Source organism: Palaemon carinicauda, chromosome 7 (assembly GCF_036898095.1).
Source record: "Palaemon carinicauda isolate YSFRI2023 chromosome 7, ASM3689809v2, whole genome shotgun sequence".
NCBI classification, from domain to species: Eukaryota; Metazoa; Arthropoda; class Malacostraca; order Decapoda; family Palaemonidae; genus Palaemon; species Palaemon carinicauda.
The window spans coordinates 92,737,141-92,754,383 of NC_090731.1; the positions used below are offsets into that span (position 1 = coordinate 92,737,141).

Consider the following 17,243-nt stretch of genomic DNA (forward strand, 5'->3'; position numbering starts at 1 on the left):
AGCTCGCTTCATTCTGGGCAAGCGGAATGTGCTAGCGGACAATCTGAGCAGAGTGACTCAGATAGTTTGCACCAAGTGGTCTTGAAATCCTCTGATAGCCAACAAAGTCCGGACTCTGTGGGGTTCCCTGACTGTGGATCTGTTCGCAACGGCCCTGAATTTCAGGCTCCGTTGTACTGCTCCTCAGTCCTGGATCCCTAAGCTCTTTGGCAAAATGCTTTTCAACAACGGTGGATAAACCTGGACGCTTACGTGTTTCCCCCTTTCTTTCTGATGAGAAAAGTCCTCAACAGGTAGGAGCAAGCAACAACTTACAAATGACTCTGATAGCTCCGCTATGGTATCACTCAGAATGGTTCCCAAACCTTCTGCATCTCCTCACGGAGATCCCGAGGGAGCTCCCCCCACAATACGACCTCCTCAAACAATCACATGCCAACATCTTCCACAAAACCGTAGCTTCGCTTCGGCTTCACGTCTGGAGACTGTCCAGCACCTTCTCACACTGAGAGGTTTTTCGCAACCGGTTGCGAAAAGAATGGCTGCACACCTCAGGAGATCCACAGAGGCAGTCTACCAGGCGAAGTGGTAAATTTTCTGTGGTTGGTGTGGTGGAAGGGGTATCTCTCCCCTCGATGGCTCTGTTCCAGCTATAGCAGAGTTTCTTGTATACCTTCGGGAAGAAATGCTTCTCTCGGTCTCGGCAGTCAAAGGCTACCGCTCAGCCTTGAGTCTCACCTTTAGACTGAAAGGAGTTGATATTTCCTCCTCGTTGGAACTACTCATACGCAGTTACGAGCTTACTTGTCCCCTGGGAGAGCTAAGACCTTCCCTTTGGAACGTGGTTCGGGTCCTCGGGTCTCTGAAGGGCCTCCATATGAACCATTATGCCAGGCCTCCGATCGCCACCTCACGTGGAAGACAGTGTTCCTGCTCGCACTGGCTTTGGCCAAGAGAGTCGGCGAACTTCATGGTCTATATACTGATGTCTCTCACTCTAGGAGAGGGGTGGGGGGAGTAATCCTCAACTATGTCCCTGAGTTCGAAGCTTAGACTCAGAATCGGGGTGTGCTGGACTCCAGGGTCGGCCTATTCCGGATAGAGACTCTTCATTCTGTAACTGAAGATCCAGACCAACTGTTATGTCCAGTAAGGAGTCTGAGGTGTTACTTAAAAAGAACATCAACAGCTCGTCCCCCTTTGCAAGCGCTTTTTGTTAGCATGGGGAAGGTCAAGAGGAGGGTCATGAGGAATACTATTTCCTCTTGGTTAAGGAAAGTCATTGAATACGCTCACAATCCAGACGCTCCTCCGTCCAATCGACCCAGAGCTCATGACATCAGGGTTATTGCAACATCCTTGGCATTCAAGAAGAATTTTTCTGTGGCACTGGTAATGCAAGCGGTCGTGTGGAAGCATCGGATGACCTTCACCGCCCACTGCCTGAAGGACGTAACCCACAAGAGCATGAAAACCTTTTCCATTGGTCCTTTGGTGGCCGCACAACAAGTGATCTAATGCCTCAAGCTCCTTGGTGGACAAGTAGCAGAGGATTGAGGGCTGAGGTTACCCTTATTGGTCTGGGGTAATAAAACAAATGTCTGGCTCCCTTCTTCCTTTCACCTTCTCCCCCCCTTGGGAAACAGTTCCGCAAGACCGCAGCATAGCTGACCTCACCCTTCTGCAGGTAAGATTAATTTCCCTTGTGCATCCTGTGTATTGATATATACTTTGTTACTTCACCAATACCTCTTGAGGGAAGGTATTGGGTATGTCTTAGAACTCATGCTTATCTTCGAGTTCCTATGTAAAGACAACCAACTAGTCTCTTTCACACAAGCTTCTGCCGGACGCTATCAGTGTGTTACCTTGTAACTACTTTGATTTTAGGGAGGGTAGGGTTCCTACTAATTACTGTAGATCAAAGATCAATTAGAGAGAACCCCGGGTCATAGCCAGGGCCAGTTGGTAGGACTTCTTCCCTCCTAAGAGTAAGTCACCATATAAATAAGGAAAGGTTTGTATCTGTGTCGGAACAAATAAATTTGGAAATAATATGTATTTTTCCTAACATACAAACCTAGAGCTATTTATACAAATTGGCCTGCCACCCTGTCCCCCTAGAAGTCCTGTCAGAAAGCAAAAGGGGTTACTCAGCCAATGGTGATTACCGTGCGCATCAAGCTCCTCACCTGTCTGGAAAGGTGAAGCCAGGTGATCTCTTCGACCGTAGAGTCGACCCCATTCAACGAGAAGCTACCCTGGCCTGCTGACCTGCCTGGTCATTGAACCCGTGCACTTCTGGTTCCCCCCCCCCCCCCCCCCCGCACTCTCTCTCCCAAAACTCGACTCACAAAAGGTTGCTGCCGGTCGGAGAGATTGAGAAGAAGAGGACCCTGATGTACCTAGTTGCAGCCACAGTGAGAATTCTTGGGGTGAGCCAGGCAAGAGGGCAACGTGCCAATTAGTGCGACAACCAGGTCAACAGCCACCACGGGCATAGGACTAATCTCAAAGGAGTGCAGGTACTGTACTACATCAATGGCCATTTAGTTTTCCCCCATTTTTTATTAGCTTAGACTAATTTTAACTTTATAGGGAACCTGGCTATTTTCACTATTCGGACTGTGTGCGGTGGGATTGTGTGTATATATTTTTTCTATACAATTTTTTGCCTTTTGAGACTAACACAGTCTCTGGGTCACGTGGGCCACGTGCCAGACCCCATTTTGATTATTCATTATTGTAGACCATGTGTCTAACTAACTGATTTTCATTATTTTTATTTGCATTCTCTTTATTATTCCATTTTTGTGTTGTTAAGATGTCCGTTTTGTTTTGATGTAAATTTGTGAATAAATCAATATTAGGTTAATTAAACCTCCTAAGTATTTTTGCTCCCTCATCTATTTTAATGTGTGAAATGAATAGTTGATCACGGGACAAAGTACTCAATATTTAAAGAGAAAACCTAAGTAAGTCTATAGGTGGTAACAGCGAGGTACTTTGCATTAATATATTTGCTTCGAAGGTAAAGATCCTTATCTTTAAACTTTTAAACTACTTTACATCACTGCTCCCATTTTGGATTTGTCTAACTACATTAACGTAAAATACCTGTCCAGCATTTCATTGGGGTAGCTGGGACGGAGCCGGAACAGAGCCTGAGAATGAGATGACTATAGACCTGACAAAGCTAGAGTAGGCCATAAATTATTGTTAATCCTACGTGTGGAGTTCTTCGGCCTCTGGACAGTAAAATTTCCCCCTTTTGTATTTAAAGAGTGATGGTTAGTGAATTGTGACAGTAAAGTATGAGCAGGGTGTTTGTGCCCCGAGAGTAAGTGCTCATATCCTCCCCTGTTGAACTTTATGTAACTGTTATAAGGAGACTTTCCCGGACTAAGTTCCCACTCAGAACATAAACCATAAAAAATTCTCCACACGAGCGGGGTAGCTTGTCTACCCCACCCCCCTTCTGCTAACTAGCGAACGGGGTTAGTTATCCCTCGCTAAAATTGTGTTGGCTAGTTTTCCGCGTTGCCGAAAGTAATACCCCCCTATAACTAGTTCCAGGTTTGTATGTTAGGAAAAATACAAATTATTTCCAAATTTGTTATATTGAAACTTGTTATGGACTGCATTCTTGGTTCAAGTGTGTGAAACCCCTATATGACACTTGTGATGAACTACGTGCTAGTTTTAAGTGTGTGAAACCCCTCTTTGAAACTTGTGATGAACTGCATACTAGTTTCAAGTCTGCCAAACCCCTTCGTGAAATTTGTGATACCCTGCTTACTTTTTTTCAAGTATGTGATACCCCTCCTGAAAACTTGTGATGGACTGCATGCTCGTTTCAAGTCTGTGAAACCCCTCCTTGAAACTTGGGATGAACTGTGTGGTTGTTTCATGTCTTTGAATCTCCTTGAAACTTCTGATGAACTGCCTGCTCATTTCAAGTGTGTGAAACCCCTCCTTAAAACTTGTGATGAACTGTGTGCTCTTTTGAAGCGTGTTAAACTCCTCTTTAAAACTAGTGATGAACTACTTGCTCGTTTCAAGTCTTTGAAACCCCTCCTTGTAACTTTTGATGAACTACATGTAGATTTCAAGTCTGTGAAACCCTCTAACCCCTCCTTGAAACTTGTGATGAACTGCTTGCTCGTTTGAAGTCTGTGAAACCCCGAAACCCCTCCTTGTACTTGGTGATGAACTGCGTGCTCGTTTTAAGTCTGTGAAACCCCGAAACCCCTCCTTGTAAATTGTGATGAACTGCCTGCTTGTTTCAAGTCTGTGAAACCCTCAAACCCCTTCTTGTAACTTTTTTTTAACTGTGTGCTCTTTTCATGTCTGTGAAACCTCTCCTTGTAACGTGCGATGAACTGCGCGAGTTTCAAGTCTGTGAAACCCCTCCTTGTACCTTGTAACAAACTTTCTGCTCGTTTCAAGTTTGTGAAACCCCTCTTTGTAACTTGTGATGAACTGCGTGCTAGTTTCAAGTCTGAAACCCCTCCTTGAAACTTGTGATGAACTGCATGCTTGTTTCAAGTCTGTGAAACCCCTCCTTGAAACTTGTGATGAACTGCATGCTTGTTTCAAGTCTGTGAAACCCTTCCTTGAAACTTGTGATGAACTATGTGCTCGTTTCAGGTCTGTGAAACCCCTCTATGAAAATTGTGATGAACTGCGTGCTAGTTTCAAGCCTCTGAAACCCTTCCTTGAAACTTGTGATGAACTGCGTGCTCATTTCAAGTCTGTGAAAGCCTTCATTGAAACTTGTGATGAACTGCATGCTCGTTTCACGTCTGTGAAACCCCTCCTTGAAACTTGTGATGAACTATGTGCTCGTTTCACGTCTGTGAAACCCCTCTATGAAAATTGTGATGAACTGCGTGCTAGTTTCAAGTCTCTGAAACCCTTCCTTGAAACTTGTGATGAACTGCATGCTCATTTCAAGTCTGTGAAACCCTTCCTTGAAACTTTTGCTAAACTGCATGCTAGTTTCAAGTCTGCGAAACCCCTCCTTGAAACTTGGTATGAACTTTGTGTTCCTTTCAAGTTTGTTAAACCCCTCCTGGAAACTTTTGATGGACTGCGTGATCGTTTAAAGTCTGTGAGCACCTTCCCTGAAACTTGTGATGAACTTCTTGCTTGTTTAAAGTCTGTGAAACCCTTCCTTTAAACTTGTGATGATCTTTGTGCTCATTTCAAGTGTGAGAAACCCCTCTTCGAAAAGTGATGAACTGCGTGCTCGTTTCAAGTCTATGAAAGCCCTCCTTGAAACTTACGATCAACTGTGTGCTCATTTCAAGTCTGTAAACCCCCTTGTACCTTGTAATTTGTGATGAACTGTGTGCTCATTTAAAGACTATGAAACACCTCCTTGTGACTTGTTTCATAATGCGGAAAGTGTTTGGAGACTTGAGGATTTGTACTTATCGTACTTTGGCCTCATTAGAGTAAAATGGCCTCATTAGAGTAAAATGAAAGAATACATAAAAAAGGGATTTTGACCAAGGAAAAATCTATTTCTGGGCGAGAGACCTGTGCCGCCCAGTGAAATGCTCCTTAAGGATCATTTCTAAGGTATATTACTGCTATATATTACCAGAGAAAAAGTTACATTGGAATGCTAGGGATAAACCCAGCTTGCTCACCTATATAAGGTGTCGGTATAGTAACTGGGGCGTGAAAACCACTGTCAGAGGTCTCGTGCCATTTAGATCTCTCCTCTCCAAATTCTCCCGTTACTACGAGGTGCCGTTCTACATTCCACTACTGATCACTACTACTACTACCTTCACCCACGCGATCACCTTCACTCCTCATAGCACCCAAGCTTGGGCCAATTCTGGGTGGGGAAAGCAGTGGGTGGGTTCACTGGGCGGCACAGGTCTCTCGCCCAGAAATAGATTTTTCTTCATCAAAATCCCTTTTCTGGGCTCCACCTGTGCCGCTCCGTGAAATAGTACAAGAGAAATGGTCCCATAGCTTGGAAACCAACACCTGAGAAGGAAAATAAATTAAAATCTGAAGTAAAATAACATGGTTTAATCTAAATTGTATATATATATATGTAAATATAATAGTATTACAAAATAAGTTGTTTAAACATTTCCTTATCATTTAGGACAGTAAATTAAACATCATTGTCTAAAACATAAGGAGTTCCAAATTCCTTGGAAGTAAAAAGAAAGCAACAAGACGTCCAAATAAATGCCTTAACGTTAACAACTATTTGCAATCTGATATCACATGGGTGCAATCCAGGTGAAAAAACAAAACTACAGTAGGGACAATAAGTAAGGCAGGTAGAGAGAAAGTGAAGAAGTTAGTACAAGACCTTATGATTATGGTTCATAATTTTCAGGAGGGACCACATTCCCTGCTGCCACTGTTGCAAATTTTAGGGCTTCCAAAGGTTTTAAATAGTGGCGTTTAAAAACTGCTGGGGATTTCCAGCCTGTATATCTATTTAGTTCATCAAAATTCATATGGTGAAAGTAATTAATGGATGTAGCTACTGCTCGTATATCATGAACATGTGAAAATGATTCTGGGTTAGCTTGTTTAATGAAATACAGAATCTGTTGTCTGATTCCTTTCAGGGAAATGGTTCCTCCATTTTCTCTAATAAATAAGGGCCCCAGGGACTTATTGGAGGTTCTATTTAAATATGCTTTGAGTGCTTACTGGACATAAAGATGGATCCTGTGGAAGCGGGACAATCTTCCAGGGAGACCATCTGTTCTGAGGATCCTCATTTTTTGCTAAAAATCTTTTGTCTGGGGAAATTAATATTTCTCCCGACGGAAGGAATTCAATATGACCCGGATCTCTAGACAAGGCTGAAAGTTCTGATATTCTGGCGCCCGATGCTAGGCTCATTAAGAACAACGTTTCTCTCAATAGTGAGATATAATTACATGATTCATTAAGAGTGTCAGAAGCTAACTTAAGTACGTCATTCAGAAACCAAGAAACTGTGTTAGGACGAGTTGATGGTTTTAATCTGGCATAAGCTCTCGGGATAGACGAGAAATATGAATCTGTAAGGTTAATATTAAATCCAATTTGGAAAATCTTCTTCAAGGCTGATTTAATTGTTGTAATAGTATTGGCCGCCAGGCCTGATTCAAATAAAGTCCTAAAAAAGGTTACTGCCAGATTCATAGTCATCGTCTCAACCTTTGAGTCTCTTAAAAACTTTGTGAGTTTCTTTACAGCTGAATCATACTGTCGAAGAGTGGATTCTCTTTTATCTGATTCTAAAAATAGGGTATTTTGAGGATCAATTTCTGCATCCTTTTGAGCTGCAAATTTCATAAAGTCCACAAAGGTAGGGCACTGAATTTTTGAGGAAGCTAACACACTGCGAGTTTGTACTACCTGTGTTAGTTTTGGATTGGGAATCCGTTGAGGATGGAGACCCAATTCCACCAGAAGGGGAAACCAATTGCTCTTGGGCCAATTGGGAGCTACTAGAGCCACTCGGCCTCTGAAAGTTCTGAGTTTGTCTAGTACAGTACCTTCATCAACATGTTTATTGGCGGAAATAGGTAAATTCTTTCCCAAGAATTCCAATCCGGTGACATTGCGTCCGTGGCATAAGCCCGAGGGTCCAGGTTGGGGGCTACATAACATTTTAGTTTGTGGTTGGACTCTGTTGCAAACAGATCTATTTGGAGACCCGGAACCTGATGTGAAATCCATTTGAACGACTTTTAAGTCCAGTGACCACTCCGATTCCAGCGGAGTTGTCCTCGAAAGTGCATCTGCCACTACATTCCGTATTCCCGCCAGATGAACCGATGACAGGTGCCAATGGTTCATTGTTGCCATGGAAAATATCGCTATCATTACATGGTTTATGTGATTCGATTTGGAACCTCCTCTGTTTATACAATGGACTATAACTTCATTGTCCAGCACTAGTTTGATATGTTGCTTCCTTGCTGGAGCAAGCTTCATTAGAGTCAAGAATACTGCCATGGCCTCTAAGACATTGATATGAAGTTGGCAAAATATCGACCATAGTCCCTGGACTTTCTTGTACTGGGAGTACCCTCCCCAGCCGGTTAGAGAGGCATCTGTATGTATGACCAGTGTTGGTGGTGGAAACTTTAATGGGATGGATTTTGCTAAATTCTTGACTTTTGTCCATGGCTGAAGTCTTTTCCTCAGAATTGGTGGGATTCGAGCTATTTTGTCTCGATACCTCTTGTTTGCTTTGGACCGCCATACTCGATTTATATCTTTCAGTCTGGCCTTCAGTAATATGTCTGTTACTGAGGCAAACTCGAGAGCACCTAGGATTCTCTCTTGTTTTCTTCTGGATGTCAGTTTGTCCTTGAGAAAACTTTTTGTATTCCTTGCTATTTCTTTCCTCTTGTTTACTGGAATACACAGTGTGTGTGTGTGTCTAGGTTCCATTGTAACCCTAGCCACTGAAATTTCGTTACCGGGACTAGGCGTGACTTTTCGAAGTCGATCTGAAATCCCAACTGTTGTAGGAATTTTATTACCTCGTTTGTCGCCTTGAGACAAATTTCCACACTGTTTGCCCAAATAAGCCAGTCGTCTAGATAGGCTACTACAGTATTTGTATTCCTTGGGTCCTCAATTTTTGGATTACTGTTTCTGCCAGTTTGGTGAATATCCTGGGTGCTATATTGAGTCCGAATGGCATTACTTTGAATGCATATGCTTGGTTGCCTAACTTGAAACCTAGGAACGGACGAAAATGCCTTGCTATCGGAACGTGATAGTAAGCATCTGTAAGATCTATAGAGGTGGTGACGGCCCCACGGGGAAGTAAGGTCCGCACCTGAGAGACGGTCAGCATATGGAACCTGTCCCATTGAATGTAAGAATTCAGAAGAGACAGGTCTAAGATTACTCTTCGCTTGTCTGAGTCTTTCTTTGGAACGCTGAACAAGCGACCTTGAAATTTCAAATATTTTACTTCTTTTATTGCATTCTTTTGTAAAAGATCTTTTGCATACAGAACTAATTCTTCCGTTGGATGTTGATGAAAACTGGTCTGTGGAGGGGCCCTTCTATCCAACTCCACCCCAGACCCTTGGAAATTATGCTGTAAGCCCATTTGCTGAATATCCAATGGTTTCGAAAGAGATACAGCCTTCCCCCTACCTGAGGATTCTCACTGGTTTGCAGTGGATTTACTTCCCCGGGATCCTCGGAATCCTCTGCCTCTAGAGTAGGCTCTTCCGCTGCCTCTGTTGCGAAAGGCTCCTCTTGCTCTACTGCCTCTGGCATTTCTATTGTACCCATGGAACACGCCTTGAGCTTCATAGGTATAATTAAAGGCTGGGGAAGGCGTAAAGAGGTAGTGGCTGCTTGCTGGTGTGGTTGTGGGGTGACCCACACGTATTGCTGTTGGGGTTGTGCCTTTGATGTCGAAGGCTGACTCCCTTGTGGTACCGGTATCGTCTGGATCACCTGTTGGGTCTGCTGACCTTGGAATGATTGAAAATTCCTTGGTCTCTTCCTGCCTCTAGTTTGGCTACTGGATGGTTCGAATTTTCGTTTAGGCATCAGACCCCACCGAACCTTGAGGCTCTGATTTACCCTTGCAGCTTCACTAAGAACACTGTTCACCATATCCTCCGGGAACAGGTCAGTACCCCAAATCGGTGCTTTGATGAGCTTATTAGGCTCATGCTTAGGCTCATGCCTAATAGAGGCTTCAGACAAGACGTGCTTCCGGCATCTACATCTGGCTACCGCAAAATCGTATGCGTCACATAGCAACATATGCAGCAACGACTTCGTCAAGATTTTAAATAATGGCTGCTCTTCGTATACCAGAGAAGACATTTCCGCCATTGTGGCTGAGTTGATGGACCTACTCACCCTCATGCGAGCATCAAATTCGAGTTTTATCAGGGAATCCGGGAGCCTGGGTAGCCGTTCGCTGAACTGTGTAGAAGCACAGTCGGCGTTCAATTTCCCCATTGTAAACGTTGCTGAAGCATCAATCCAGCAATCGTGATCCCCGGAAATAGAAGAGAAGTTAGGTCAGTTTCCCGTAACTGCGGCATCGGCTTGTCTTCGACTGCCGCTTGTAGAGCTAGGTCCACTATTTTCGTGGTGCAAGGTGTTGGAGTTGGTCCCCCCATTACAAACATTGTATATGAGCTTTTATGGGGTGTCAGCATGGTGTTAACACACTCCCACTCATTTAAAGTCCGAACCCAGGCGGACTGTGCTTGTTCCTTAGGGTAGATAACGGTTTCCTTAGGAACCTTATCTAGCCTTACTAGCGCTTCTTCTGTTAAGCGCGCAAACCCGGGGAAGGGGAACTGAAGTCCCGCCGGATAGAATTCAAAATCCTCTACCGGCCGGGTGCCGCATCCTTCAATAGTCAGCATGCCATCCTTAAAGGGGGCATGTAATGCCATTCGCCAGGGATTGCTCTTTACGAACGCCGGGAGTTTAGAGGCGTCCGGGATTACGTACTGCTGTTGTTGAGGCAGTCCGGATCGCAAGAGATTCTCCATTAGACTCTCTTGGTTTTGCAGTCTCTGTGCCAGAGTGTCTACAGACTGCAGACAATCAACTAAGGATCCAATCTGAGATTGAACTATGATGCCCATCTGTTCCATTAACTGGCTCGAAAAGGCTGCCGGATCAAAGGGTACATCCGGGGTCTTAGCTTTTGAGCTGCTTCTGGCTCTCGACCCATGGTGAGAGGAAGTAGCTACTGCCGAGTCTTTCAATACCTTAGCGGATAAAGAAGACTTGGATGGTCTTGGCAGCTTGGAAGATTTAGTTGATTTGGGTAAGGTCTTTTTTAGTTGTTTTACTTTTGGGATTACTGGGGATGGCCTGACCCCAGCCATGTTCCCAGTAAACCCTTGGAAGGAAGTTAGAGAAGAATTAGATGGTGATGGGCTAGGAGTGGGTATCCTAGACCGTGCACCTCCCGCCTCACTTACCTCCCTACCTTGTTCTGCGTCGTTCAGAATCATTGGCTCCAGGTCCAAGTTGATGGCTGCTACATCCCCCAGAACCATTTCTCCGAGTACCTCCAGGTCCTCCGGCAAAAACTGAGTGTCCTCCCTGATCTTGGCTATGATAGGTTCCGCCACCTCCTTGTCTACCGCCGCCGATATCTTGGCGTTGGGATAGATCAAACTACACATTTCCTCAGACAGGACGTATGGTTTCTTAGCCTTTACATTCCTGGCGAACCCGCCAACCCAGATCTTGAGGGTCGACAAGGCGGAACTCTTGGTGGCCTGAGGGGTCTGAAAGAGAATGTTTTGTTACTAATATTCCTGGCAAACCCGCCGTCTAAGATATATAGTAAATAATCTCCTTTAAATTCTATCAACTTATACTCAAACTAAATATTAAACTGTCCGACGGGGATACCTACCGAATCCGCGTTTAACTTAGAGACCAGCCCGTAGCAGATCTTGCACCCGTCCGGGTGCCACACCAGTAAATCGTCCACCTGGACCGCACACGGAGCATGAGATCGGCAGACCTCATGCCTACAAACTTGCTGTAAAACAGCAGGACAAGCTGTCATCTGGCATCGTACTCCCTGTAATTAAAATGATACATGAGTATCCTAATAGGATAACCGGGGGCTCTGGGTTCTTAAAATTAAGCTAAACAGAAGTAGAATATCCAGGTGGATGTAAATATCATGATACTAATTTATGATCATTCATTGTTATTATTATTGTCGTAAATGAGGTTATATTATCCCGCCAGTGCCGGGAATGTAAAATCTAAAGTTAACAATTGTTAAGTCAAATAAAATACCTCCCGTTGGCTCCGGGGACCCAACTGAGTATGACCCAATAGTCTTGAACGCCTACCAAGGTAGGGGCGTCCCGAATAAGGAGTACCTTCCTTAGGAACAGCGACAATACTGTAATAGTAAAATATTCAAATTTTATGTCTAACCTATTGACAAAAAATGTAAATCATATGAAAATTCTTCCGTGATTACTTCGTCTTGATCGTATAATTAGCCTACACTCAGAAACACGGTAATGCTAACGATATAAATCGTATGTAGGCTAACTCTAGTATATCATAAGTGAATGAAAAAACAACGAAGAAAATCATGCCTGAAGAATACCTAAAACGCAACCCTTAATCCTCCCGGCCCGCCTGGGGGCCAGCCGAAGCAGCCAGGAGAGAGCACGGCTTACGACAACCCGTCGCATGCGAGCGTACTCGACCATATTACAAATCAGCTGTTCTCCGCTTAATCTCTATAGAGAGTGAGTCATGTGGTACCCCGGGAGAGGGATGAGGAGAAGCGTACTCCACCTAGGTGGGTAGCCAGCGGGAACCAGCCAAGAGCATGGCTCATGGCGATCAAGCGGACTTGTAACCGGCCAGGTGTGACAACCCTCCGAGAAACAGTAGCTCCACGTGATCCCCACAAGCGTAGCTTAACAGAATGATCATAAAATATTTTAACGATTAAATAATGAAACAAATAATATACAGTATATATATATATATATATATATATATATATATATATATATATATATATATATATATATATATATATATATATATATATATATATATATATATATATATATATATATATATATATATATGTATATTATATGTATATGTATATATATATATATATATATATATATATATATATATATATATATATATATGTATATATATATATATATATATATATATATATATATATATATATATATATACTCTGTATATATATATATTGGTTATGAAAGCAAGCAAAAAGAGAAATTAATGAGAAAATTCGGGCAAGAGAGGAACATACGGATAAAACGTGAATGGGAATCGCGTTTAGCCTAGCCCTCCAAAATCGGGTAGCTACCGACCTGGTCGGGAAGACTGCAATACTAAACTGTTAGAATACCCAATCGGGTAAAATGCTGATTTGGGACGATAAAATGATAAGGATAATATCCTGCGAACCTAAGGTTCCTCTCCATCATAACCTTAACTAAAGGACCCATCTTTTATATATAAACATGATAATCAATAAGAGTTAAACTAATCCTTAAAGTTAAAATTATTCAAAACACCAGGACTCGGGCTGGTGTAGGCTACCTTCCAAGGTCGTACACGGCCCGGTCGGGTAGCCATGCGAGCTCATAACCTAATAGAAATTGTAATATAAAAGCATCGTGTAATAGCGAAATGGCAGTGAGCATGCGCGATGTAAAGGATCAAAACGAAACACAATTAGTATGAGGAACTAATTGCTAGTCGTCAAGTAAACAGAAGCTCTCGGAGGTAGCGACATCAAAATGGCTGACAGGGAGCGGTATTCTCCGACTCCCGAAACTTAAACACCTAAGTAATTGAATGTATCGGATATCGCTACTTCCAGAACCTCAAAACTGATAGTTTTAATACTCAACTTGGTGGTAGAAGCTTCCAAGAGATCCGACATCTTGCGCAAAACACCAAATCACAAAAATCAAAAGGCACGCGTGCGTTCTCCAAAGATGCTATGAAAGGAGTGAAGGTGATCGCGTGGGTGGAGGTAGTAGTAGTAGCGATCAGTAGTGGAATGTAGAACGGCACCTCGTAGTAACGGGGGAATTTGGAGAGGAGAGATCTAAATGGCACGAGACCTCTGACAGTGGTTTTCACGCCCCAGTTACTATACCGACACCTTATATAGGTGAGCGAGCTGGGTTTATCCCTAGCATTCCAATGCAACTTTTTCTCTGGTAATATATAGCAGTAATATACCTTAGAAATGATGCTTAAGGAGCATTTCACGGAGCGGCACAGGTGGAGCCCAGAAATGCTATGTTTTTTTCCGGCATGAAATATTTTCGATGTTCTATGTTTATTTTCAATGCTACTTTTGGTCAAGTAGTCTAGAAGGATTTTCTGACATTTTCCAATAGACTAGACAATTTTACTAGTCAATTGAATTTATTTTGAGTTTTGATTTGTAATGTCATATACCCTTGGTAGTTGTTTTGCCTGTTGTTTCCAATGAGTTCCCAGTTTCAGCACCCTATTCTGCTAAAGTGCTAGCCTAGCTTAATCTGTGTCTGTAATTCTTAAATGCTAATGATTTACTGTCTTTAAGCATTCAAGGAGGTTGAGGAAGTTCAATGATGACAATAACTTTTGTGTTAATGATGTCATTAGGGTATGTAAAGTATGTGTATACTATTTGTTTCTACACATCATACAAACCCTTGTCGTTTAATTATGAAGATTATTGCAGTGAGAGCTGGAATCTGTCGTTAGAGTTGGATAATGAGTGGATATCCAATTGGCTAGGCTGTGGAGCAAGATTCCCCACCCCCTTTCCAGTTAGAGATTCCTCACTTTTGTTTTGGCTGGTGTTGAGTACGGATGTATAAACAGCTCCTGACAAAACTTATATTTGTTCCTACACTAAATACAAACCCTCATTCTTTACTATAGGAGATATTCTAGCGCGAGCTGAAAAATACGGCAGAAAAACCTTAACAAGGTCGTTAATGACCGGACAGGTAATTACCCACCTGTCAGTTGTGGGGGACCGCCGGTCGGTAGCTGCTGTTTACCTTCAATCGAATTCTAGCCGTCGCAGTGGTAACACCTTTCCTCCTGCTTTATTTGCTGGCAGACAAGCCTTCTTTTTTGTTTTTGTTTTTTGAGTTTTGATTAATACTTTTTCTTTTTCTTTGTAGATGATGCCCTCTATTTGAGGAAGTGTTCACGACGCCTTTATGTCACTGCTGGATGTGGATCCTCTTTCCTTATGCCCCGTTACGGAGGTCATGGGTGTTCTGCTACCCTGCGGAGGATGGGTTCCCCGGCCAAGTATGTAGAAGAGGTCTCCACATTACCTTCTCCTCCTCCCCCTCCACTTCATTGTCCTCCCCGCTTCGGAGGCTAGGAGGGAGAGATAGAGAAGAGGAAAAGGAGAGATCGCACTCCATTGCCCAGTGGTTCTCTCTGGAATCACAGGCGACATTGGAGGAGACATAATCGTTCTTGCTCTTCCTCGCCTTCTGTCTCTTCATGAGATGTCTCGCTGTTAGTCTAAGCACTCTCGTCACAACTTAAGAGCGCTTCCTTCTTACCCTTACATAGGGCATCAAGAGCGTATGCGCCAACATGCGCATACGCTCCAACAAGAGCATTGCTCCATCTCGTGCCATGCGCTAACCTGCTTACAAACACCTGTGCGCCACCAATCTTCTGCGCCATGGCACTCTCCTGCGCCTGCACGTGCGCATACGCGCCCAACACCATCCTAAGCGACAGGTAAAACCTACGCGTCAACTTTCTACTGTTGGAAGTTCTTCTGACAAGGCAGCCATGCTGCCCTCTCCCGCAGCGCCAATTCTTACCAACGCGCTAGCGCTTTGCAACACGCCAACGTATATCAACGCGCCAGCACTTACCGGCGCACCAGCACTTACCGGCGCACCAGCACTTACCGGCGCACCAGCACTTACCGGCGCACCAGCCTTCTCCTGCATCCGCAAGGATATGCGGGCACGCCCGCGCGCCCATATGATTCCTCTATGGGGAATTTTCTCCTGCACGCGCGCGCGCTCCCTTAGGTTGGCACAGACGTGGGAGATAACTCTCCCACACGCCTGTGTACACCTTCACCTATTCTCACCAGAGACAGGCGAAATAGGAAGAGACGTTATCATTTTCGCTCTTTCTCGCCTTCTGTCTCTCACCGAGACTTCCTGCCTCGAGATTATATACACTCGGGGCAACAATCTGAGAAGAACGATCCCTCTCGTCATCGTTCTGCCTCGCTGTCGTCGTCGTGCGAGGGATCATCTAAGAAAACAGGAGAGAGGCCAAGGGCAAAGCACGTCCTAACCTCGAACCCTCTTCTTTGCATATTAGTTGGAGGGTCTCCGTCTGCTCTAGAAAAAGTCAGATAGAGCGCTTCTCCTTGCTTTTCTCTCTAGCTTCAGAGAGATCGCTCTCGCCTTTGAATTAGCGATCTCTGACCCTTTGGGATCTCGTGACAAGGAAACCTCGGTTTCCTGGTGCGCTGTCCCTTCGTTTACTCACAGCTAGTTGCTGAAACCTTGGGTTTTCGTGCATTTAGTCTCGCTGACACTTCGGTGTCTCGTGACAAGGGAGACTAACGTTTTCCCGTTGTTCTAGCCCTTCGGGTTCTCGCAACACAAAATCTAGGGGCACGTACGTGCACGCTGAACCCTCGGGGTCTCGCAACACGACCTCTAGGGGCACGCACGATCACGCTGAACCTTCGGGTTCTCGAGACACAAGTCATCAAGAGCGTTACTCTTATGTCAGAGAGTCTTTGGACTCTTGTTACGCGGAGTGTTCGCGTATGCCCATCCAACACTACGCCCATAACGATCAGGAGTTTTACTCTTATGGCAGAGTCTGCAGACCCCAGTCACGCAGGTGTTCGCACACAATTAGCGCTACACACGCAAATCTCCGATCATACACTCGCGGGGTCAATCCCTCGCTCCCGTGTTTCAGACAGGACAACCTCCCTAATTCCTTTGCTCCCTATTGAGTTAAGGATTTCGAGTCTCTCGGAAACCTCGAAAGATGATGCAGGGGTTCGCCCCCTTCTTCTCTTCGGTTGAGAGCAGAAGAGAAGAGTCATGTGGCAGCTCAACTTATTGGGAAACTCAGATTGCTGAAAGGAGGTTCGCCTCCAGCGATTAGAGATCCTTCCCTTACGAGGGAGTGATAACCTTCCTCGGAATCGGACTGCGTGAAAGATCTTTCCCCTTCCGAGGGAAAGCTTCCCCACTTCAGACAGTCAGCAACCTTCCCTCCTTCGTAAGGAGTTGCAAACAGCTCAATGAGTTTTACCTCTGCTATCTCGTCCCCGAAGACTGTGCTTTCTCCCCTGGGGCTGGGGAAAAGAAGTCTACGGCTTATGCCTCCTTCGGGGGGATCTTCTCCCTGGGAGTATGCTGGGCTCAGGCGATGTCCTTTTTTGGGAGGACTTCCCTCTCGTTCACGAGAGGAGATTTTTTCGCCTACGTTTTTTCCGTAAACTGGGAGAAAACTTGCCTTAGGCGATGCCCTCCTTCAGAAGATCCTCTCTCTCGTTCGCGCGAGAGAGATTGTTACGCCTTCGCTTTTTTCCCATAGAACTGGGGGAAAGCTTGTCTTAGGCAATGTTCTCCTTCGGGAGAACTTCTCTCTCGTTCGCGAGAGAGAGATTATTACGCCTTCGCTTCTTTTCCCATAGAACGGGGGGAAAGCTT

At 44.4% G+C, this 17,243-nt stretch overlaps 1 protein-coding gene and 1 pseudogene across 1 annotated transcript in view; one reads left to right on the forward strand and one right to left on the reverse strand.

The window, feature by feature from the left end:
- LOC137644446 (phosphatidylinositol 4-phosphate 5-kinase type-1 alpha-like) overlaps positions 1-17,243 on the forward strand; it is a 327,307-nt gene that overhangs the window by 176,523 nt on the left and 133,541 nt on the right. The window lies entirely within an intron of this gene.
- Positions 9,164-11,039, reverse strand: LOC137643746 (uncharacterized; annotated as a pseudogene).